The sequence below is a fragment of the Ixodes scapularis genome, unplaced genomic scaffold, assembly GCF_016920785.2.
Source record: "Ixodes scapularis isolate PalLabHiFi unplaced genomic scaffold, ASM1692078v2 PGA_scaffold0__279_contigs__length_252992795, whole genome shotgun sequence".
Taxonomy (NCBI): Eukaryota; Metazoa; Arthropoda; class Arachnida; order Ixodida; family Ixodidae; genus Ixodes; species Ixodes scapularis.
The window spans coordinates 246,980,933-247,005,953 of NW_024609835.1; the positions used below are offsets into that span (position 1 = coordinate 246,980,933).

The window sequence follows — 25,021 nt, forward strand, 5'->3', positions numbered from 1 at the left end:
AATACGAACCGCCGGAGGGCACCTCATCACGCCGGTTGGGAGATGCACAGCTCGCGTCGAGATCCATGGTGAGACGTGCTGTCAAGTTCGTCGTTCTGCAAGACTGTTCGAGGGACGTTATCCACAGAATGGACTTTCGCTGCGACTATGGCGCCGTCATCGACCTCGGAGCAAACCGGCTGACGCCACGGAAACCTGCTTTACCACCGGAGGAACCTAAAGCGACGTCATCCGCGGTACGAGTCCTCGCAAACCACGTGAACCTACCACCGCGGTCAAGTGTTTTCGTACCCGTCGGGGTTGATGAGGCTTTCTGCGGTGACGTTTTGCTCAAAGGAAGCCTCCAGTTGCTTCTAGGAAGAGGGATCGGCATCGCAAGAGGCGTCGCGAAGCTCCAAGACGGAAACATTGTCGCACTCGTAAACAACTTCTGACAGGAGGCCCAGCACCTTAGAAAAGGCACCGCCGTGGGTCACGGCGAGGAACTCCCGGACTCAGCCGCAATCGCCGAAATATCAAAATACCTCTCTTTGTGGCCACTCAAGACAACGCCGCCTTCGCAGTTTGACATCGACCCGACCCTGCCTACCCCACAACGACGACAACTCAGTGACCTTCTCGCCGAGTTCAATGAGTGCTTCTCCACGTCGTCAAAGTTGCGCCAAACGACCGTTGCGAAACATCGAATTGTCACTGAAGACAACGCGCTTCCTGTTCATCAGTCGCGTACCGTGTCTCTGTGAGAGAGAGAGAAGTCATCCAGAAGCAGGTCCAAGAAATTCTCGATGACGACATTGTTCAGCACTCAAGCAGCCCGTGGGTCCTAGTGAAAAAGAAAGACGGGACTCTTCGGTTCTGCGTGGACTATCGACGACTGAACGCTGTAACAAAAAAGAACGTCTACCCGCTGCCACGCATCGACGACAGCTTGGACCGGCTGCGCCACGCCCGATACTTTTCGTCGATGGACCTGAAGAGTGGGTACTGGCAGATCGAGATCGACGAACGAGATCGTGAAAAGACTGCCTTCGTCACGCCGGACGGGCTGTACGAATTTAAAGTGATGTCGTTCGGACTATCCACAGCACCGGCGACATTCCAGCGCGTAATGGACACCGTTCTTTCCGGCTTGAAATGGCAAAGTTCTCTCGTCTATCTCGACGACGTCGTGGTATTGGCCAGCGACCTTGACGAGCACCTCAGACGTTTGCGAGCCGTGCTACAGGCTATCCAGAGTGCCGGACTGACACTAAAGCCGTCAAAATGTCGGTTCGCTTACGGTGAGCTCAAATTCCTGGGCCATGTCGTGAGTGCTCAAGGTGTAAGTCTTGACCCTGCAACGACATCCGCTGTCGCCGAATTTCCGAAGCCGTCAGACAAGAAAGCCGTATGAAGATTTCTTGGGCTGTGCGCATACTACAGACGTTTCGTTCGCGATTTTGCCAAGATTTCTGCGCCGCTCACGCATCTGACGAAGGACGATGTGAACTTCCAATGGGCAGTGGGGGGAGGAGCAAGAACAAGCGTTCAACGAACTAAAGGAAAGACTCCAGTCGCCCCCTATCCTCGGACACTTCGATCCATCAGTGGAAACGGAAGTTCACACTGACGCCAGCAACGCCGGGCTAGGTGCGGTGCTCGTCCAAAGACAAGACGGAGCAGAGAGAGGGTGGTCGCTTACGCAAGCTGGGCACTGTCCAAGGCAGAGAAAAATTACTCGACAACCGACAAGGAATGTCTCGCTGTCATCTGGGCGTTAACCAAGTTCCGCCCATACCTGTACGGGATCCCGTTCCGCGTTGTCACGGACCACCACGCTCTCTGTTGGCTCGCCAACCTCAAGGATCCGACAGGACGCCTCGCTCGCTGGAGCCTTCGACTGCAAGAATTCGACGTTACCATTGTGCACAAGTCTGGCCGCGAGCATAATGACGCCAATTGTTTGTCTAGAGCCCCAGTCGAATCTCCTCACGACAGCACCAACGACGATGATGACACCCGTTTTCTCGGAGCTATTACAGATACCGACATGGGAGCACTTCAACGAGACGACCCCGAACTTCGCGCCATGATCGACCACCTCGAAGGTCAAGGAAGCTCAGTTCCGCGAGTCTTGGCCCGAGACTTGCGAAGCTTCGTTCTGTGGCGAGGCATGCTCTTCAAGAAGAACTTCGGAACGAGCAACTCTGCCTGGCTGCTGGTTGTTCCGGCCAGCCTGCGAGAAAAAATCTTTCAAGCATGCCATGACGACTCAACGGCTGGACACTTTGGACTTTGGCAGTACGCTCGCCCGGATTCGTGACAAGTAGGTACTACTGGCCGAGACTGCCGAAAACAGTCCACCTGTACACACGGTCGTGCCTTGAGTGCCAACGACGTAAGAAGCCTCCGACGAAGCCAGCAGGACTCCTGCAGCCGATACCTGCACCGACTACGCCCTGCCAGCAGGTCGGAATGGATTTACTTGGGCCGTTCCCAACATTGACGCAAGGAAATCGGTGGATTATCGTCGCGACCGATTATCTCACACAATGCGCCGAGACGAAAGCCCTGTCATCGGGAACTGCGGTAGAAGTCGCCAAGTTTTTTGTCGAGTCTATTCTCCTTCGACACGGCGCACCCGAAGTGCTGATCACAGATCGCGGGTCATCCTTCATGGCACAGCTGACTCAAGAAGTTCTTCGGCTCAGTCATACCAGCCATCGACGAACAACCGCTTATCATCCGCAGACCAACGGGCTAACGGAGCAGCTCAACAAGACGATCGCCGACATGATCTCCATCTACGTCGACGTAGAGCTCAAAACATAGGATGAGGTGTTGCCGTACGTCACGTTTGCGTACAACACAGTCGTACAAGAAACCACGGGAATGACACCGTTCCAACTGGTACACGGCCGGACGGTTACCACAATGCTCGACGCCATGCTGCCTCACGTGCCGGCCGACGATGGCAACAACAATGCTCAACTGATCTCGAAACGCGCGGAAGAAGCTCGCCAACTGGCAAGAATCAAGATTCACGACCAACAGCGAGTCGGCGCACGCCGCTATAACCTTCGTCGCCGGGACGTCCACTTTCAACCCGGAGACCGGGTGTGGGTGTGGACACCGATCTGCCGCCGTGGTCTCAGCGAGAAACTACTGAAGCGCTACTTTGGACCCTACAAAATGCTCCGTCGACTCGGGGATCTGAACTACGAGGTGATGCCCGACGGAACACGGACCTCATCACGCCGCCCTCCACGACCAGAAGTCGTCCACGTCGTGCGCATGAAGCCGTACTACGCTCGATAGGACTGTGGACCTTATGTGTTCCAAATGACTCCTTAGTTTACCGTTATTTCTGTTTGCTTTGTTTTGTTTTGTGCTGCATTGGAGCGATGCACTTTTTAAAGGGGGCAGTAATGCCGCGCGCGCAGCTGGCAAGTAGGCAGCGCGCGCGTGGCCTAACGGTTATCGCGCCTGCCTCCCACGCGAAAAGCCAGGGTTTGATTCCTGGGAGCGACGTCTATTTAGTTTACTCCTGCGATTTAGTGTTCTGGAAAATTCGCGAATCCTGTTGCTTTTTCGAGGTCCGATTGTTCTACGCGTCCAACTTTCTACGCCGATTATTCCAGAAGCCCACGCGTGTACAAGGGGTTTCGCGTGGTGAGCCAAAGTCAGTTTCGCCTCAGCGTTCGATCCTGCTGCTCCGCCGCCTTCGACGCCCGCGACGCTCTGTTGTTAACTTTCTTTTTCCTTTTATTTTTGGGCACAAGTTCGCCCCATTAAACGTTTAGTTTCTTCAGTTATTATCGCGTTATCACTTGTCATTCGTGACAATATTGATTATCTGATTACTTTTTCGTTGACTTATAGTCACTTTTGAGTTACTTTATACTCCACTTCAATTACCCCGGACACCAGAGGGCAGCGTCGGACCAGAGGTCCTTCCAGTGAGCCCTTCTCCTCGTCCGACGGCTCCCTTTGGTGTGACCTTGGGGGGTCACGTGACGATGCCGATGATGTCATCAGTGACGTCACTGATGACGTCATCAGTGACGATGACGATGCTGACTCCGATGACGTCATCAGCGATGATGACGATGACGATGCGGATGCCGGTGACGTCATAGGTGACGTCACTGATGACGTCATCAGTGATGATGACGATGACGATGCGGATGCCGGTGAGGTCATCAGTGACGTCACTGATGACGTCACTGGTGATGATGACGATGTGGATGCCGGTGACGTCATCAGTGACGATGACGTCAATCGGGGAGGTCGCGTGACCTCGGCGGGGGGGTCACGTGACCCTGGGGGTGGTCACGTGACCTCGGGGGGTCACGTGACATTGGGGTGACCTTGGGATGACCTTGGGGGCCGCGTGACCTTGGGTTGACCTTGGTTACGCCGACGCCGACGGCGACGCCGACGCCGCTCAAGCCGGGGACAGGCCCCTAAGAGCTGCGCTCTAAAATGTAGAGCCCTTTCACTTCACGTGAAGATGGAAGACCAGCGAAGCTATTTTAACAACGTCTAGGACGATGCCTAGAGGACGACATCAATGACGACCTCAATGACGACTTCTAGGACGACCTCGAATACCGCCTAGAGGACGACGTTTAGGACAACCTCAGAAACGATGTCTAGGACCACCTCGAGGGCAATGTCTAGGACGACTTCTTGGACGACCTCAAACACGACGCCTGCAGCACGACGTCTAGAACGACCTCAAGGACGACGTCTAAGACGACTTTTTGAACAATCTTAAGGACGTCGCCTAAAGGACGACGTCAACGACGACCTCAAGGATGACATCTAGGACGACCTCGAGGACGACGCCTATGACGATCTCAAGATGACGTCTAGGACGACCTCAAGGACAACCTTGAGGACGACGCCTAAAGCACGACGTCTAGGATGACCTCAAGGATGACATCTTGGACGACATTTTGAACAACATCAAGGACGTCGCCTAAAAGACGACGTCTAGGACGACCTCAAGGTTGACATCTAGGACGACCTCGAGGACGACGCCTATGACGATCTCAAGGACGACGTTTAGGACGACCTCAAGGACAACCTCGAGGACGACGCCTAAAGGACAACGTCTAGGACGGCCTCAAGGATGACATCTAGGACGACCTCGAGGACGACGCCTGTGACGACCTCGAGGACGACGTCTAGGACGACCTCAAGGAAAACCTCAAGGACGTCGCCTAAAGAACGACGTCTAAGCCAACCTCAAGGATGACATCTAGGACGACCTCGAGGACGGCGCCTATGACGATCTCAAGATGACGTCTAGGACGACCTCAAGGACAACCTTGAGGACGACGCCTAAAGCACGACGTCTAGGATGACCTCAAGGATGACATCTTGGACGACGTTTTGAACAACATCAAGGACGTCGCCTAAAAAACGACGTCTAGGACGACCTCAAGGTTGACATCTAGGACGACCTCGAGGACGACGCCTATGACGATCTCAAGGACGACGTTTAGGACGACCTCAAGGACAACCTCGAGGACGATGCCTAAAGGACAACGTCTAGGACGGCCTCAAGGATGACATCTAGAACGACCTCGAGGACGACGCCTGTGACGACCTCGAGGACGACGTCTAGGACGACCTCAAGGACAACCTCAAGGACGCCGCCTAAAGAACGACGTCTAAGCCGACCTCAAGGATGACATCTAGGACGACCTCGAGGACGACGCCTATGACGATCTCAAGGACGACGTCTAAGACGACCTCAAGGACAACCTCGAGGACGACGCCTAGGATGATTTCAAAAAATAAAAGCCGTTTACAACGAACTCCCTGTAACTCCGAGTTAGAGCTCAGCTCTTGAGGAGGAGGGGGGAAAGGTACTGAGGGTCACCTGTTCTCGGGGTGGGGGGTCACGTTTACCTCGGGAGGATTACGTGACGTCAGGGGGGGGGGGGGGTCACGTGACCCCAGAAAAACTTTTCCGCTAGATTTAGCGGGAAATTTTTCCGCTAGATTTAGCGGGGAAATTTTTCCGCTAGATTTAGCGGGGAAATTTTTCTGCTAGATTTAGCGGGGAATTTTTTCCGCTTGATTTAGCGGGGAAAGTTTTCCGCTAGATTTAGCCGGGAAATTTTTCCGCTATATTTAGCGTGAAATTCACCCATTATGCACCGCGCGGTTACGCCGACGGCGACGCCGCTCAAGCCGGAAACGGGCGCCTAAGAGCTGCGCTCTAAAACGACGTCTAGGACGACCTTAAGGACGACCTTGATGACGACCTCAAAGACAACCTCAAGGACGACGCCTAGGCCGACGTCTAGGACAGTTTTAAGGGCGACCTCAAGAACGACGTCTAGGACGACTTCTAAAACAATCTTGAGGACAACACCTAGAGGACGTCATCCTCTAAGTGTCGTCCGCGAGGTTGTTTTAGAAGTTGCCCTTGAGATCGTCCTAGACGTCGTCCTAAACGTCGTCCTTGAGGTCGACCTAGACGTCGTCCTTGAGGTCGTCCTAGACGTCGTTCATGAATTCGTCCGAGAGGTTGTCCTCAAGGTCGTCTTAAACGCATCCTTGATGTCATCTTACACGTCGTCCTCAAGGTCGTCCTAGAGGTCGTCCTTGAGGTCGTTCCAGCCGTTGTCCCTGAGGTCGTCCTAAACGTCGTCCTCTAGGCGTCGTCCTCAAGTTCTGCATAGATGTCGTCCTTGAGGTCGTCCTAGACGTCGCTCTTGAGGTCATCCTACACGTTGTCCTCGAGGCGTCATCCTTGAGGTCGTTCCGGAAGACAATAAGTGCATATTTAATTGTGGATTAAATTGACTGACCCCGGGATTAAATTCGGTAGCGCAAGGATTAAATTATGTGGCACTTGGATTAAATTGGGCGGCACTTGGACTAAATTTTCCGTCGCTTGGATTAAAATGAGCGGGAAATCTGTAGAACACTCAATAGGGAAACTCACCGTTGAAACCTGGGCCGCTGGCGTCCACAGAGAACGAGCTAAATACGATAACAACGCCATCCTTTAGCGACGAGTTGAAACATGGAAGTTGCTTTATATGGCTACTGCTAGAGTCATTGAATGTTACCAGAGTACCGAAACTCCCAGGCTCGAGGTGCCAAGATAGCGGCTCAATCTTTTTTCTTTTTTTACTGTGGTCACTATGAGCTTTTAGAAGGCATGTTTTTGCGTAAAAACGAACGGAAGTTTCTTTTTTTTTTTGTAGGAACTTTTATTGGATATTAGTACAAAATGACAGGCGCGTTTTGTTTTCCCAAATTTTTAGTTTACAAGGTTTTGCGGCACAATTAATATTGTTTTTATACAACCATGTCTTACCGGTGACTTAAGGTAGCGCGTCCCAACCTGGGCGCGTCCTAACTTCGGTCATTCGCGGCGCGTCCCCTTGAGAGACGGGAATTAGCAACCTTGAAACCCCTTGCACCTTATATGTTTCGGCGCCAAAATGGCCGATAAAAGCCAAAATAGAAGAGAGATAGGATAACACCGTTCGAAGTTGGGCTTCCTGGGCGGCGCCATTTTGACGAGTCTAGCGCCGTCTACCCTCATCCGGACATTTGGGAGAATCTGAACCCGTCCGAATGACTGACCGCCTTTACTGCAATGTTACCCTGTTCACCGAGTCATACCGATCGCAGCTGCTTCGGTCGGCACGGCTGCCGTATTCGGCGCCCTCGGCTCTTCGTCCATGGAGGAAAGCACTATCCTAATTTGTATGTCAGGCATGGGGAAAAGTGCATCCTGCTTTCCTGGCATCTTTTTGTGAGTAATTTTTAGCGCGGTTCTGGAGCAATCGTCGCTCCCAAAACCGAACTCGGCGTTTCGATAGATAGCAAAATTGGGGATCGCTAGTGGAATTCAGGATTGAGCGAAGCAAGAATGGCTCGAATTACGACATGTGAATTTGCGCTGAACTCGCCGGGAACAATAATGTAAATATGAATGTCAGGCATGGGGAAATATCGAAATAAAATACAAAGACAAGGCAATGCGCCTTGTCTTTGTCACTTCTTGTGTCAGTTGCTGTTTTCCTAAGAAAGAAACATTTGAAGTGAGACACTGCACAATGGACGTTGCCGATATTTTCGTTTTCGTTCCGCACCAGGCGTCGCCCGCCAATTACCACCTCAAGCAAAATAGAGTTATTAAATCAGTGGACCAAGAGTCACGCAAATGTTTTCTTTTTTCAATGCCTAAGCCACCCTCCGCTTACCTTTCGGTCGTTGTCCAGGCGAAGGAACGGCACGGGGTTCTGCGCAGTTCGCCGGCCACCCAAGAAATGGTCGGAACACACACGACTGCTCTTCGATGGCACGAAGTCTTTCCTGTTCAAATTCGCCAGCCACCGGCGTTGTAGGTCCAGAGCAGCGGTGAGCCGGTGCAGCATAAGCATGCCGCACCCGCATTCATCCTGTTTGACAGCGTGGATCTCGCACACTGAATCAGCGTTTACTTTACGTGTTTGTTTTTTTTATTTGTACAACCAATTACAGCACAGTGCTGCCCGATCGATTCTTTTCTTGCATAGGCCATATCAAAGCGGTGCCTAACATTGACGAAACAACTGGCGTCCGTAAAGTGCGCACGTGCTTTTTCCACCTTTCAGTAACACATTAAAACAGACAGGGACAATAAAAATAACACAAACGACAGAGACAAGGCAGTAAGAGTTCACTCCGTGAAGCAGACGAGCTTTCGAGGGAAAGGGTAAGCAGAGCGTTGGCGCAGCGCTCTGGTTCGAGAGTGTTTTTGCCTTTCTGCATCGACCTACTTGGAGCGGTGTATTAGCCCCGAGAACTTTGGGTGGCGCCCTCTCACGGCCGGTCGAAGTGACGTCACGCCGAGGAGCGAATTTTCCCGGCTCGGATTGTGTACGTCGTACGCGGCGGGCTGCTTCGGTACTCGGTGCGGTAGATCTTTTCTCGTCTGTTTATTCTACGACGGTTTTGTTTTTCTTCCTGGTTTCGCGAGGCGGACGACTTTTGTGAAAACTTCGAGCAGGAATCGGGTCCGGGTTTGTTTCGTGCTCCCTCATGGACGGCGGACACACCAGCGATCGAGTTCCTGGTAAGCAAGCTCGTTCTTCGTTCCCAGCTCTCCGCTGCGCGCGGAACGCGTCCACCGACTGAAAATACTTGGCGTAGGAACGGTGTAACGACCGCGGTCTGAGCGACCTCGGTAACCGGTGCGGTAATCATTTTCCTTTGCAGTTGCGCTGCCGGTAAGGAGCACTAATCGGTATGTGGACAAGGCCTGCGAGACAGGTCGGTGCCTCATCGAGGCCGAGGATGTGTACTACTCTGGCCACGTCGTTGAGTGCGCCGTTGAAACGGCCCACGGCGACCGCTACACATTCCTGGCGTTTGTTTTACAAACATCCGCAATCTCTGACACCCCGCACGAGGTGAAAGTCGCCGTCTGCAGGTCGGAGGTCGACCAAGCCACGTGCAAGGCAGGGTATGCTTCGGGGCCGTGCCGATCTTCTCCGCCACGAGCCTAACCATACGCTCGAGTTTTACAGTTATCTGAAACAACACAACTTCGTTTCCATAAAAAGAACCTGTGAAATCCTTCATATTCGTGTGCCTTTAATTTTCGTGAATTTCGCGATCTCAAAAATTCGCAAAACTTAAAATCTCAGAAGTATGATTTCTGTCTGCTAGAGGCCAGAGCACTGTCAAAATTTAGTATCCGACCCCTGTACCCTTCTCGCCAGATATTGTAGCTAAGGAATTAAAGGTTTTAACGAGACCTGAATAAGCATGGGATTTTGCTAGTCTGGCCTGCTTGTCATATCGGCACATATTCTTCGCTCTAAATATTAAATTTAAGGCAAACATTTTAGAAGAGCTAGCTCTTTCGCTCAAGGGTGCTTAATTTAGCTTAATTTAGTTGAGCGGCTACCACATCTGGATTATTTATGCTAGTATTTCATAAACAAATGCTTTTACATTTATGTGCCCAAACATAAGTGCCATGTTCACATCATGCTAATTGCGACAGGGGACTCGTCTAGCTTACCTCTTTAGTGGCTGTGGTGAAATATTTTCAAAATACACTCTTCGCATCTCCCAAAGCCGTCTGTTTTGTTGCGTCTTCTCTTATTGCAGGAACTACAAGTGCAAGCACATTGTGGCTGTTTTATTTCACATCAACGCTGCAAGAACGTTCGAACAGCTATCGCCAACCGACCAGCCTCAGAAGTGGGGCAAACTGCAAAAGGAGCGCGTCATGGAGAAATATGAGCCAAGAATGATGGTTGACCTACCTCGCGCAAAGAAAGTAAGCTAAGCAAGACAAACTAAAAACCCTGATGCCGGGGAAACAAAGGACAACATTGAGGGTTTCCCTTCATGTTGTGCCGTGCTTCATATTCAACCACCACCAGCTTGTTTCTGCCCTAGCTCTCTATTCATATATAAAATAGTAAGGGTGCAGGCGAGATGGTGGATGTTAACCATGTTGAATATACCTGAGACTGGGGTAGAAAAGAACATAAAAGTCGAAGAAACAGAGAGGGACAGGACGACGTCTCAAACTCAGCTACCAGGTTTATTTAGTCCTCGTCCTTATATAGCTCACAAACAGCCCACCACCAACACAAAGGGGCAACTCTAACCAGTTCAAACGCCAAACCCTCCAGACAGTCACTACCAACAGAAAGGAACAACCTCTAAACAGTCCAAACGCCAAACCCTCTAATTCCACGGCCTTCATGTCGATTCACAAAGATAACCCAGCAATCTCCCCCAAAATATAACAAAAGGACCAGTACCTATTCCAAACTAAGAAAGATTCACACACACACCCAAAAAGAAACCTTTTTCCACTTAAAATGTTTCTTTTTCCTCCTCGACGAAAGGATGACACGCACTGAACCTAAAACGGTGCAAAGATGAACAGTATAGTATAGACCTTTTCACCCTCCTCCGCATGGGCGCTGCCATCTTGGAATCACGTGATGCGGCCGCCATTAGGTTGCTTCAACATGTTGCTCCGCTCTCCCCTCCGTGCTACTCCGCGCCTTGGTGGATGCGTTGAATTCATGGTTTTCATCGCGTTTCGCCGCGTTCCTTACCTTACTCCGGAAAGTGCTATCCGATACTTATACTTACCACGTAATTGCATTACATCATTATGTGCACAACTTCTGCAGTTAGTTTTGTAACAAGTTTTGACTATTTTTAACGTCGGCGTGCCGGATACGTGTGAAGAAGCAATATGAGCACATGAGTCAGCGTTAGCGCTCACGCACATTGAGTACATGTATGGCTCTAAAACAGCATGAGGGCTCAAATGTAACCTATGAGAAATCAGGTTTGCTTACGGTGGCGGAATATAGGAAGAACAAGGTAAGTATATTTGTGATCGCGCATTTAGGATCTTGAGGAAGGTGTCAAAATTACTCAGCATAAATAGCCACGTGTGTGTCCTTAAAGCATCGTGTTTTGTATTTATAACACTTCGAGAACGGTTGCTTTCGATTACGGTATATGGGGAAACTCGTAGACAAGACAGAGTACAAACGTTTAATTTAATTTGTTTTATGCTAGAAATAATGGTACGTCAGCGTCAGACAATTTGTTTACATTATCGCCTACACGTGTTTGACGTTCTTAATCGTTTCTGCAATATAAACATCCGCTTGATCGGTTTATATGTGAATTCCAAGAAACTGTATACCGTGCTTGGTCCCATGCCTTTTAATTGCCTAGATGATTTTCTTTAAAAAAAACATGCAATTTATTTCAGTTTTTTTTTTAATTTTAACAAAGTATTGCGACTCCCCGCGTAAGAAAGTGCCATGGACAGCTTGATAGTGACGGGGTTGCACAATATGTAACACCGAAAAGAATCTGTCCGCATGAAATTCTTCAGAGTGCAGCGTTGTCGACGGCGAATAGGAATTTACATTCAGTAGCTGGCAACGCCGAAACCTACAAAGCGCATCAGTTCAAACCAGTAAAGAGCTTTATATATATGTCCATAGCGTGGCGCCTAACGCCCGGCATCAGCCAAACTTTCCATATATCACCTCTTTTGCGCCATTTAATTTTATTTGGCAAACTTTACAGAAGATGAATTTCAGACTACATTTGAGGGGCATGTCACTTATCTTATACCTTGAGAACGTCGTAAGCAAATGTCCATACAACAAATGGTCTATTTCTTAAGGCCAATATTGTGAAATATTGTTAATGAGTACTTCAGTTAAAGAACCTTTCTAGTCGGCCTAGGTTGGTCTATAAAAATATTTCTCTAACTTAATTTTCTTAATAAAACAGGCGGAGGCAATATCACTTCATCTTTACGTTCTCTACAAGCACTCATTCATTATAGTTTGTTGCAATATAAAATGAGCGGTAGAATCTGACCTGAGCGCGAGCCCTTCCATACCACACGGTGCACGCGCAGCCAAAGCACGGCGGCAGGCAACGAGCGCGTGCTGGAGCGGTGGGAGGCAAAAATATTCCTGCTCCTAATTCTTTTTTTTTTTTTACACTAGTGTTTGCTGGTACGGCCGTGGATGATGGTAATCCTCCCAGTACATCAGCGCGGTTGTTTTACCGCCGAACATGGTCGAACTGAACGATAGCCGTAATCAGACGCATTTGGTGTTCGTGAAAGTGCTCGCCATTTAGGCTCGAAACCACTTCCTGGTTCTCCAAGTTTCTCAGTAAGATTGTTTCATTCACTGTGTGCTACAAGAAAGAATTTTGTATCACAAACGAAGCGAAAACAGCATGAAATAGCAACACAATCGCGTGCACGTTGAAACCGAAATGAACCAAACTGAAGCAACCTCATGGCGTGGAGTGCTCCAGCGCCTTCTACCCGACGGTCAGACAACTATTGAAATGAAAAGGTCTATATCCCCCCTCCCACCCCCCCCCCCCAAAAAAAAAGAAAAAAACATAATAATATTTTTAAAAAGCTTTTGGAATTTTCACCGAACTGTAACGACGCCTGACTTGTGCAATTACCTAAAGTCTTTATTCGTACCGTCTCCCTAATTAGCCTTTTTAAATCATTCCTCTCCTTGTGAATGATTTCTGTCTCTGACCAAATAGCAGTGCAGTTGTTACATTCGTTGACATGTTTTGCGATTTCTGAGTTCGGTGCATTGTTCTTCACGTCTCTTTTGTGTTCACTTAATCTGTCGTTGATGCATCGTGATGTTTGTCCTACATACTTAAACCCGCATTCCAGTGGTATCTCATACACCACACCATTCTCGCAATTTACCGATTTTTCTCGAAGGTGCTTTTTGCAGTTGTTCGCACCTGTCTGAAATGGCGTCAATCTACTGAGTTTAAAATCTGATCTGAAGACCGTGTCTACTCCAAACGTTTTCGCACATGCCTTCAAGTTGTGCGAAATTTCATGAAAATAGGGGATCACGGCAAATCTAGTCCTTTTACCCTGTTCCTCTTCTCTCCTTCCTTTGATAACCATTTCTAACTGCCGTTTCATAAAACTGTCTTTATACCCTACACTGATCAACCTTTTGCATTGTCTTTTAACCGAATCCGTGATGAAATGAACACACGATCTGTCTAGCGCGTTTCCGACCAACGACTTTACAACTCCAGCTTTTACGGTCCTGGAATAACAGCTAATCCTTGTCAACACCGGTTTAGAATTTTCTTTTCTGTATTCCCAACATACCCCTTGATTTACATGTATACGTAAGTCTAAGAACTCTAGGACCCCTCTTTCTGGTTTTTCCGTGGTAAACTTCAATTCCGGAGCCGCTGACCTTATCGCACGTTCCAGACTGCCCGTTAGATCATTCGTTGCCGTGCAAATTATGATGCCGTCCACATATCTTCTTACTAACGCCAACTATTCATATGTTTACAAGTCTTGACCGAAACATAGTGACGACATCAACACAACATGTTCGCCAGCAATCTGTGAACTTGCAAGCCGTTGGCTCTCTTGCTCGACAGTCGTGTCACATTGGATAAATGACAGCCTGACATGGATGACAACAGTAATGTTCTCGGTGCGATAGTTTTCGGTAACCAAAAGAGCAGAAACTTGTGTCGCCTAGGTCCGTGGCTGTACATATTATGGGGCAACGAGAAAACAGATAGCTTTATCTGCGTATGAAGAGCGATCTTAAGAAATAACGGACAGAAAAAAAATTTATGGTGATATTTCTAAGCGTTAAGCACTACTGAAAGCCATATTGTCAGGCACATAGTCAGGGTTTTGTTTTGGGCGAGGGAAGGGGGCACCTATGACGAAATTCCATATGGCAGACAGGAGAGGAGGCCCCAGCAAAGCTGGGGACAGCAGGGGGGGTGGGGGGGCGGGGGGTTGCCTAGCACCCCCTACCCCCACCCGCCCCCTTCTTCGGGCAACGTGCCTACATATCGTAGTAGTTTTTTGCCCTTTGCACTTTGTAGAAGTCCATTTTCAGCAGTACCACACAACACACAACGAAAGTAAACATAAAAAATGGTAGTGCACTGTCAGCACCGCTCGACAAGGTGCTCTCTGGGTGTCAGAGGGCAAGTTGGCAAAAATGGTTGCCGGGCGACAGTAACATGTTTTTGAACCGTTGCTGCAATGTGGTAGGGTCTCTGAAAATATGTTTCTCTGTGTTGATGGGCCAAGTTATCCGACTGTTTCTTCAATATGACAGGTCCCTAAGATGTTACTATTTCATGTTGGCTATCCCATTTATGTAACAGTTCTGGTCCAGAAAGAATACTTAAGTACCGCATCCTCTATGCTGAATGTCTATTGGATCGCTCGTCTCTCATTCTTTAGAAATAAACCCCTGCAGACACCCTGGGTGTCTGCATGGCAAGTATCTGCATCTTGATCGCTAACATCTATTTGTGCTTTTTTTCCCAGGTAAAACCCAGAGAGACTCCTCGACTCCAGGGACACGTCCTCAAAAGGCTTCTGAAGGATGTAGGACATCGGTCAGCTGCGAAAATGCATTTCGAAGTTGCAGTCGAAGCAGGTATGCGCACACAGTTAAATTAATTCGAGCCGAGCATGCGTCTGAGACTTCACTCTTACATGAAAAGAAATCGTTGGACAAGTAATGGGACGCTCGATAAACATGCTGCGTATTTACAATATTGGTGTGTCTGGAGCAGTTTTCTGTGGCATCATTCACGTCTTGTGCACCCTAACTAGCCTAAAACTAAACACAAGGATAGTAGCACATGCTCAGCAACGGTCGGTAAACGTGCTGACTGACAACCGTCACGCTGCAGGGTAGGAACATGGCATACCTAAGCAATAACGATTCGTGTTTGACATAAAAGCTTCTGGTGTGCTAACAGGCAAATAATGATGGTGCATGACGCGTCTTGCCAGGTCGGTAGGCTAACAAATTTTATTTGATAGTACACAGGCATGTTCGTCAGTAAGGTGTTTGGCGATTATCTTACTTTTCCTAGGGATTTCTCTGTATAGGCCCTGGTTGCCTATATACAACAAATAAATAAATATACAGATGTGCCGCTGAGGCAGGTCAGTTAGGCAGGCTATCATTAAAATAAAAAGTGTGGGTAATATAGAAATATCAAGTTACGCCTACTAAACTGTCTCCAAATGGTGATGTTTATGCAAGAAAGGTAGTGAGGCAATGCCATGCTTGAAGGGCAAAGTGGAAACATGAACGATGATGCTGGCCATAGTTTTGTGACAATTAATCAAGACTGGTGTTGCTGATTTTTTTAGGGCAGCCTACACACGTTTGCGAGCAGGGCCTCTGGGTACCAGCGTCTTGCTAGCTGGGGTACGCATGGGGCATGCCATATTCTGATTACGATGCCTCACGAAGGCTGTAGTAATTGGATCATGGCGTGCCTTGAAGCGCACCCCAGCCAAGAAGATGGTGGCACCCGGAGGCTGCACTTGGAAACGTGTATTACTTCCGGTGTGTTTGATAGCTAAACATCAAACATGAGTGATCGTAAAGTACACAAGAAAGGTAAAAAGTATACACTGCTAAAAGCTGTTATTGATTTCACAGTGACTGCCAGTCCAGCAGTCATTGCTGTAAACTATGTTGGTTCAACTAGGTGCCGTGCGACAGAAAAATATGCTGATACGGTGGACTCCAGCTCTTCGTATATTCGGTATAGATGTAAGACCAGAGAACCACCGCAAATGCTAGCGCATAGCTTCTCAAGCTGGGTTGCTAGGTATACAGGCGTCGACCGGTGTGCTCTCTGGGGTTTCCCGAGCTCCAAAACTTTCCGCAAAAGCAGTGGAAACACTGTTGTCACTGTCTAATCCTTGAGCAGTCTTGCTGCTTGGGTAGCAAGCAATCTACAGCTTATGCGGAGGGCAAGTTTGTCTGCTTCGTGCGCAGGGGGTAGCGGTGACGTCAGAACGCCGAGCCCTGATTGGCTGGTCGCGACCCCCTATCTGAGCGTCGTCTGCTCCTTTGCAACGTCGTCTGCTCGCAACGTCGTCTGCGTCTGTCTTACCTTTCCTGCGACTTTCGGAAGTGCAAGTCTTTACGAGCGAGCTCGACTTCGCCTTTCAGAGAGGGCAGACAAAATAACTCGAGCGGTACGTTGTTTTTGTCTAACAACTAGCAGACGCGCATCGAGGAGGGAAGTCAAAGGACTCACTGGCGAGGTGTACCGAGGCGCCGAGGTTTGTTTGCTAAGAACCGAGAGTGAGGGTGGCTAGAGTCCGCAAGTTCCTTCCCAAATACTTTTTCCCTCCTTTCGTGGGCGGCAAGACTGCTCACTCTTTAACGGCATTGGCGGGTTGGCGCGGTTGGCGCAGTTAACGTCGTCTGCTTTATGTCTGCTAGTCAAAGCGTGGCTGCTTTACCTTTGCTGCGTCTGTCGGAGATTCACCGCTTTTTCACCGGCGAGAACGCGGCCTTCGAAAAAAAAGATTTGTTTGTCCTTTGTCCCTCTTGCTCCCCTTCTCCAGGGATTATTTTCGTCCTTCTTGTCCAGCTCGCTTGCGCCTTTGCATTTAATTGCATTATAACAATAATTACTTCTTGGTGTCAACGAGTCTACGACATAACTTCCGCGATACGTTCGACGCCGCTCGGGTAGCTCGATCGATCTTGCTCGGATTCTCTTCCACAAATTAGCACAGGTTTTCAAACTTTTGCCACTTGGGTTTACGCCACACATGCATACCCCCAATACGCTACCTGACAACAGCCTTTTAGTCGAGCGAGAAAGTTGTGACAGCAAGCAGCGATCGAGCACGTTTGGGCTATGATGTGCTCACAGTACCGATCGCACAGCCGCATTTGTTTATTTACAGTCACTATATCGGCTGTTATCTCTCTTTAGCTGATTATCTTTGAAAAACTCATTAAACGCGAGGTACCATTCACGAAACTCGTGCAACTAAACGTTTTAACATAGCGATGAACATGGTGTTTACTTCCTACCTGAGCGATCGACCTGCCGCGGCATGCTGCTTTTGGGGCGTTGCAGCCACTGCTGTGGAAGGTCAGTCTTGGACTGTCCATTTAGAGCCGCGTGAAGTGCGGTAGCCACCATGTGGCTTCACTTTGCGGCCCCGCGAGGGCACTCACAGTGACTCTTTAAAATGTCACCTTAATCGGAGAGCGTCACCTTTACCGCGTGGCTACAATTCTGAAACGACGCCTGAACATTCGCAACTAGAGTGAAATCCTTCACCTCAAAAGAAAGAACGTATCCTTTAAGGTATCTTTAAGGTATCCCTTCGCCTTTTTCGAAGGCCGCTTTTTTGCCGGTGAAAAAGCGGTGAATCTCCGACAGACGTAGGAAAGATGAAGCAGCCATCGCTTTGACTAGCGGACATAAAGCAGACGACGTTAACTGCGCCAACCGCGCCAACCCGCCGACGCCGTTAAATTATGAGGAGTCTCGCCGCACGCGAAAGGAGGAAAAAGGTATTTGGGAGAGAACTTGCGGACATTAACCACCCTCACTCTCGATTCTTAGCAAACAAACCTCGGCGCCTCGGGACATTTCGCCAGTGAGTCCTTTGACTTCTCTCCTTGATGGGCGTCTGCTAGTTGCAGTGTTAGACAAAATACTCGATAAAAGTATTTAAATTAAGTTACTAAATACCTGCTTCGTAAAGTATTTAAAATACTACTCAAGTTACTTTCACTGCAAAGTATCTTGAGTAGAGTACAAATACTTAGGAATGTAATTAAATTACTTTTGAAGATACTCCCGTATTGCGTAATCTGTTTCGAGGTCAGTAACAACGACAATTATAGAGCTACGCAAATCTGGTTTACCACAATGGTTTATTAGCACGCAACAACATAAGACGAAAAAAAAAGTATCCTAGAGCTATTTTCTGCAGTCCAACTATAAGCAGCAGGATACTGTCACGAATGACAAATGATGAGGCGGCGAATAACTGAAGAAACTAAACGTTTAATGGGGCGAACTTGTGCCCAAAACAATAGAGAAAGGCTAGCGTCGCAGTCGACGTAGATGTCGGCGAAGTAGCAGGATTGAGCCCTGGGACAAGACTAACTCCCGGCCGCCACTCGGAGCACCTTTTGTACCCGCGTGGGTTTCTGGAACATTTGGCGTAGAACGTTCGGCGCGTAGAACATTCGTCACTCGATCAAACGTCAAGGTTTTCAAACTTACGAGAATGTCAAGTTGAAAGAATAAATAAAAGAGGAGTCCGCCCCCTGGAATCGAACCCGGAGCCTCCGCGCGAGAGCCAAGCGCGGTAACCATTCGGCCACGCTTTGCATACGCGTTTGCCCGGCAACGCGCGTAGGAATGGGCAATTGTAGTAGACCGTTCCCGCAGCTCGCTAAAGGGGTATCCACACGAAGGAGAACTCCGCGGACGGATGTCGTGACGTCAATATCCCGGGAAACTCCGTCTCCAGCTTCACCGCGTGCACTTGCGGAGCTTTCGTGCTGTCAGCACAAACCCTCCGCGCCTCCGCCACGGAGGAGAACGCGCCGCGAGGCGTCAAAAAGAGATGACGTATGTCTCACGTGATGCGCGATCCGCGGAGGAAAGGGGCGGATTTCTCCTTCGTGTGGATACCCCTTAAGCACCCGGATAACGCTCCGTAATCCACCACAAGACCTTGAACTATGCAGCCAAGGCTGGCGGCGTACATGCGCAGCTGCGGGGTTTTCTTCACGGGTATACCGTAGCGGAGGAGAAAAACGGTTTACTACAATTGCCTAATATCACTGATACATGTCGCAAAACATTTCCGGGACAACAAGAAAGAGGTCGCTTTAGCTATGGGGGAGGAGATCAGACCGTGGCGCCTTAAGCGGTTAACTTTAGAACTACACGGATGGGGACAACGAATACAATAGGGAATTGTAGTAGACCGTTTTTCTTCTCCGCTACGGTGTCGCTAAAGTAAACGCCGCAGCTACGCGTGCGCGCCGCCAGCCTTCTCTGCATAATTCAAGGCCTTGTGGTGGATTACGGAGCGCTATCCGGGTGCTTAGCGGGCTGCGGAAGCGGTCTACTACAATTCCCCAATGACTCAGCACTCGGCTGACGTAACCGAACGCGGCGTCAGCGTTCGGCCGGAGTTCGTGTTCTCCGGTGAGGGGTAGGAGGGTCTCTTTTGTTACCACTACAGCCTGCATGAACAACGCAGCATGCACAGTGCCCAGCTCAGCACAAAAGCCCTCAAGCTCGCATCCTCCTACTACAGCTTTCGGGAGAGATCCGACACTTAACGTCACTTCGTTTATTATTAGTATTTTTTTATTACACTGCGCCCCGCGCTCTATTAAAGGAGACAACAGGAAAATTCTTACAAGACCTGTGGGAATGTGCACAGGCCTCGTGTTGGGCAAACACCGAGGTGTGGGGGTAACAAACGCGTCAGAGCGCCTCGACAATAATGACATCGCTTTCTATCACGTCCTGCGGCGCACCTTAGACACATCGTTTAACTACAATCTACATTCCCTATATGGGGAGTTCACTATAAACGAACTTGGGATACGAATATGAGTGAATGGATAACTAAGAGAACCCACATAATAGCCACGGCAGCGGTCGCACCCTCTTTAAGTAGGTTGCGTTCAGAAAGGCACTCAACGTTTGGGGACGCTTCGTTGGCATTTTGAGACGTCATCCAGCTCCTAGCTCGTTTCCTGTCCTGTTCTCTGCTTATCAATGCTCGCTTACAGACACTGTTCGCGGGAGAAATAAGTGACGGACTGACGACAAAAAGAAATAAACGAAAGAAAACCTCGACGCTTTCTCGTAGCAAGGTCAATTATACAAAAAGCAAAACATTTTTTTTGTGCGTGTCCACTTTATATTATTTTTTCATTTGTTATTTTCTTGACACTCAAGTCTGCATTGTTGTCGTAAATCTTTTTCCGGTCTGCGTTGCGCCTCAGTGTGGCTCTCTTTACTTGCGTAAAACCACCCCTTTTGTTTGAGGATTTTTTGGGAGAAACTCTAGGAAACAAAAGGCGCCGTTGGGAAGGCGAGGGAAAAACCTTGGTTGTACGGACATTGGGCTGAAATATGAGTCAGTATCGGCAAAAAAGCGATGTTTTCACGAGCTCAATCGAAGTCACCTTAGCTAATCGGAGCTAGCAACATGATTTGGTTGCTGGGAAGAATGTTCACGTTTGCTCGTACCACGCCCACGCCACTTCATACAGAAAACTCGGAAAATGGCGGAATGTCAAAAATGTATTTGAGATAATGAGTACAAGATACTCAGAAATGTAATTAAGATAGTGTATTAAATACTCTCGATTAAAAGTATTTGCAATATACCGATATACTTTAAAGGATATTTTAAATACAATATCTTGAGTAGAGTATTTGAGATAGCACAAATCTGGCTAGTTGTTAGACAAAAGCAACGTAACGCTCGAGTTACTTCGTCTGCCCTCTCTGAAAGGCGAAGTCGAGCTCGCTCGTAAAGACCTTCACTTCCGAAGGTCGCAGGAAAGGTAAGACAGACGCAGGCGACGTTGCAGAGAAGCAGACGACGCTCAGATAGCGGGTCGCGATTAGCCAATCAGGGCTCGACGTTCTGACGTCACCGCTGCCCCCTGCGCAAGAAGCAGACGAACTTGCCCTTCGCACAGAAATCGCTCTGTGCGGTGACATTTCATGATGCACAAACTGTGGTAGACAGACTTGATGAAAGCAAGCTCGCAGTGCAGTGCAGTAGAATGTTGTTTGGTGACGGAAATGAAGTTACGAAAGCTGAATGTCGGGCGACAGCGTGCTACCTGATAATTGCTGTTGCCACAATGCGACAGGAATGCTAAAATCATGTCTCACCCATGTTTGCGAACAGAGTTAAGCAGTTGCTTTAACGGTGAGACACAACCTTTAGTAGATTGGCGGCTGTCTCTTCGAGGTTTATGTGTCTTTCTGATGTTATTTCATGCTCTGCACTTAGTGAACCATTGTTAACTCATATGCTTAGCCACAAGCAGGCTCCAACCATTCGGAATGTTTCGGTAGGCTCACTTATCTCGGCAACATTATGACTGGAGCAGAGAAGAAACCTTATTTTCTAAGGTTTGCTATCTGTGAAAGTGGCTTTTTTTCGATTACTACCATTCACAAAATGTATGTATATGCATGGGTTGTACACATTTCGGTTTTGACAAGCATGCATTTTGGTTCTGGGTACATTTTGGGTAAAGTGAGTGGTTGGGGCTATGTTTCATAGATAGTACTATTGTATTACATTGCAGCCGTGGAAGCTACCATGGACTTCGACCCCACCTCGGAGCCTGGACCCAGGGATTTAACCCTGATGGGCTCTTTGGATGAATTGAGCAAACTTGCTGGGAGCAGCGGCAAACGACTGCAACTACAGGACGTCCTTCAGCACCTACACGAGAGCAAGAGTGCCAAGGACGTCAAAGAAATTGAGTTGTCGACACGGGAGCAACAGAAATCCAATCTTTGGATGCGCCACAGGGTGGGCATGGTTACCGCATCCATTGCGTAGAGTGCGTATACAAGGGTGAAAACACTGAGAACGAAGAAGGGCCCTCATGACGTGAGGCCCCTATTGAAGAAGATTATGCGCCAAACAAATGCCCGAACGCCCTCAATGCGTCGTGGCAGTGAAACGGAAGGCACTGCGAAAGAGCGCTACAAAACCAAGTATGCAGGGCATGGGAATTTAGTGGTGAGAGAGTGTGGCCTGTATGTTATGGAGGGACGACCCTACATTGGTGCCAAACCAGATGGTCTGGTGGAGTGCGAGTGCTGCCCGAAGCGCGTCCTTGAGGTTAAGTGCCCTGAAACAATAATAAAGTTCCTGCGGGAAAATATGAAAAAAACCAAAGACATTGTTCCAGGTCAGAATCTGAAGCGCACGACGACCTTTTTCTGCCAGGTGCAAATGCAGATGGGTCTCACAGGGGTCAGGCACGGTGACTTGTTTGTCTACATTAGCGAGCACGACAATCTTTGCATCAAAGTAGAATTAGACGAGGACTACTTTCACGATGTGGTTGAAAGAGCTTCATCTTTCTTTGAAAAGTATGTGCTCCCACATGTCTGTTTAAACTGAATCAAGTTTGTCCTGTCTGGAACTTCTTTACAATGAATGTGCTTGAAGGGATTCTGGATTAAAATTTGGACATCATAAAGCAAGGCAGGTGCAGTAAGCGGGATGGTACAATCCCCATAACATCGCTCATACAGCGATATCTCCCATGGATGGCCATATTTTTTTTAAAAGAAGGAAGCGACTGAATGAGGCAGACGAGGCCTGTTACATCCCGATTCTCATACCCCCTTTTCGCTTCATCCCCTTAAGGCAGCGAACCGAAGCGGGGAGGAAAGAAGGAAGGCTGGTTTCTCTCATTCTCAATTTTTCCCGGAGAATAGCTACGCCACATTTTCCGCTCAATCGCGCCCCTTTTTGTCCAAAAATACGACCATCCGTTCGAGATATCGCTGAATGAGGATGTTTTGGGGTTCATAGCGTCCTGTTGAACACTTCTGTGGCCTTATTTTGTGGAATCCAGATTTCGGTTCAGCATCCCTTTGAGGGGGTCATGCAGCATTTTTTTTTTAATTTTGCCAAATACAAATAACTTGACAGGCGTACCTACAGAACACTCATTCGCTTCATTATTCTCTGTTCAATGACAGTTGCAGAGAAACCTAGGGACTTGTAAATTTATCTTTATCATTCTGATGAATCCAAGAAGCATAGAATTTGTCATGCGCGCATTGTGCATGTAGTACGACTCTCTGTACTTGGTCATTGGTTGTGGGCTTATCAGAATGATCAGGACATATTTAGAATTTGCACAATAGAGACTTGTTTCAACAGTTGCGGTCTTGGCTACCTATCATAGCTTACAGGCGCAGGTTTCTTCAAATCAGGCTTGCAAAGGGCATGTTGGAAGATTGTAATCAGTGAGTGCCCGACAACTCCATAAGGTAGATTTGAATGCGAGGCACCAAGGCATTGAAATTTTTGTTTTACACAGCCCATGTGAGGAGGATACTTGGGTCACGCCAGTCCCAGTACGATTGTTAGAAAAGTTCAAATGTAATATTTTTTCACGACCCCTTTAAAGTAGTACTGACATATGCATAGTAATGTAAAAATTTGGATTTGAAGGGCCTGTAGACAGCAACTGGTCACATTAAAAACAAAATCATGAGCAGGCATAATCATGCTCTTTATTACAAGAAAATGCACGAAAGAAACGTGGGACTGGAAACATGTTTGTCTAATATTTGCAACGTTAATTACTGTTTGAAATTTATGCTTGAGTGCTACTTAAAGATAGATGTTCTGTGTGGTAATTATTTGGATGCATTTGTACTGTGCTTATTAGTTCCCCTGTTATTTGATTGTGTCATTAAAAAGAAATTAAGATAAACCGTTTTTGTAACGGACTACATACCCTTTCATCTCAGTCTACATAAAAAGAAACATGGTCAAAAATAAGCATACATGCTGAATACTTAAGCCAGACAAGCACTCGCACTAACCGCATTTCTACTTGAAGAGAAATTTGTCCTCACTGAACAGAGGCTGCAAAAGGTTTACCCTGCCAGCAGTCACTGTGAAGATATTTTCTATGTACGGCACGAGATCTAGATCGAACTGATTTCTCAGAATGCGGTAGATCCTTTGAATTGCTCTCTCCACATGAACACGTGCACAGGCTATAGACTGATAACTGATTGGACTTGGCTTCTTCTGTCGTCAGCTGTTTCTCCATAAGGAAGGGAGGCCTGATCATTCGCACATTTTTTTCTCTGCACAGCTCGTTAATCAGGAGCCCTTTGTCCACACTGTCGACATGTGGAGTACACCTGTCCAGCAGCTGGGACCGCTTTGTGATGAATGTGTCGGATGCTTTTCCACCCTACGCTGGGCTTACGTAACTGATTAGCCCTCCTGGTGTTTCACTTACTAGGACCTTTGCCGTGTACGTTCGTTTATAATGCCTGTATGTGAGCAACCTTGACATAAGGTCTTTTGGCCTCTCTACTTCTATCTCTGTGCAGTCGAGCACCATCCTCGTGTCCTTGTACTCCCAGAAATAGGTTGTTAGGCAGCTAACCACGGCGTCTTTGCCCGGCCAGAAGACAGCATGTTCGAGAACGCTTGGGAGTATCACAAAGGACTCTTTAAAGATGTTCGACACTGTTGTTCGGTGCACACCAAAGAGCACTGCCAACAGCGAAAACGTAACATCGTGATACAACTTCATAAACGTTAACAGCACGGCGTCGTCGTCACTTATGTAGAAGCTGCGGGATGATTGGAGCGTGCGGGCTTCTGTGTAGAGCTCTGTTATATTATAAAACAACTCGAATGACACACTCCTGTCAGCACCAGCAGCCCATTTTCATATGTTATTTTAGAGATTGTTACCAGCTGTTCTCGCTTGAACGGGTCGCTCATGGTATCGACTTGAACACCAATGTTGCGTTGAAACTTCTCCAGCTCTGCGGTGAGTTCTGCAAATTAAAGCGAAGTGGTATCAAAAGGAAACAATTCAATTGTTTGAAATGAAGCATAGATATAATTCCTACCTTC

General features: G+C 48.2%; 2 pseudogenes; one reads left to right on the forward strand and one right to left on the reverse strand.

Moving 5' to 3' along the window:
• Nucleotides 1-9,039: 9,039 nt before the first annotated feature.
• LOC115312523 lies at nt 9,040-22,522 on the forward strand (annotated as a pseudogene).
• Nucleotides 22,523-23,971: 1,449 nt separating this feature from the next.
• On the reverse strand, nt 23,972-24,719 carry LOC115312521 (annotated as a pseudogene).
• Nucleotides 24,720-25,021: the final 302 nt, after the last annotated feature.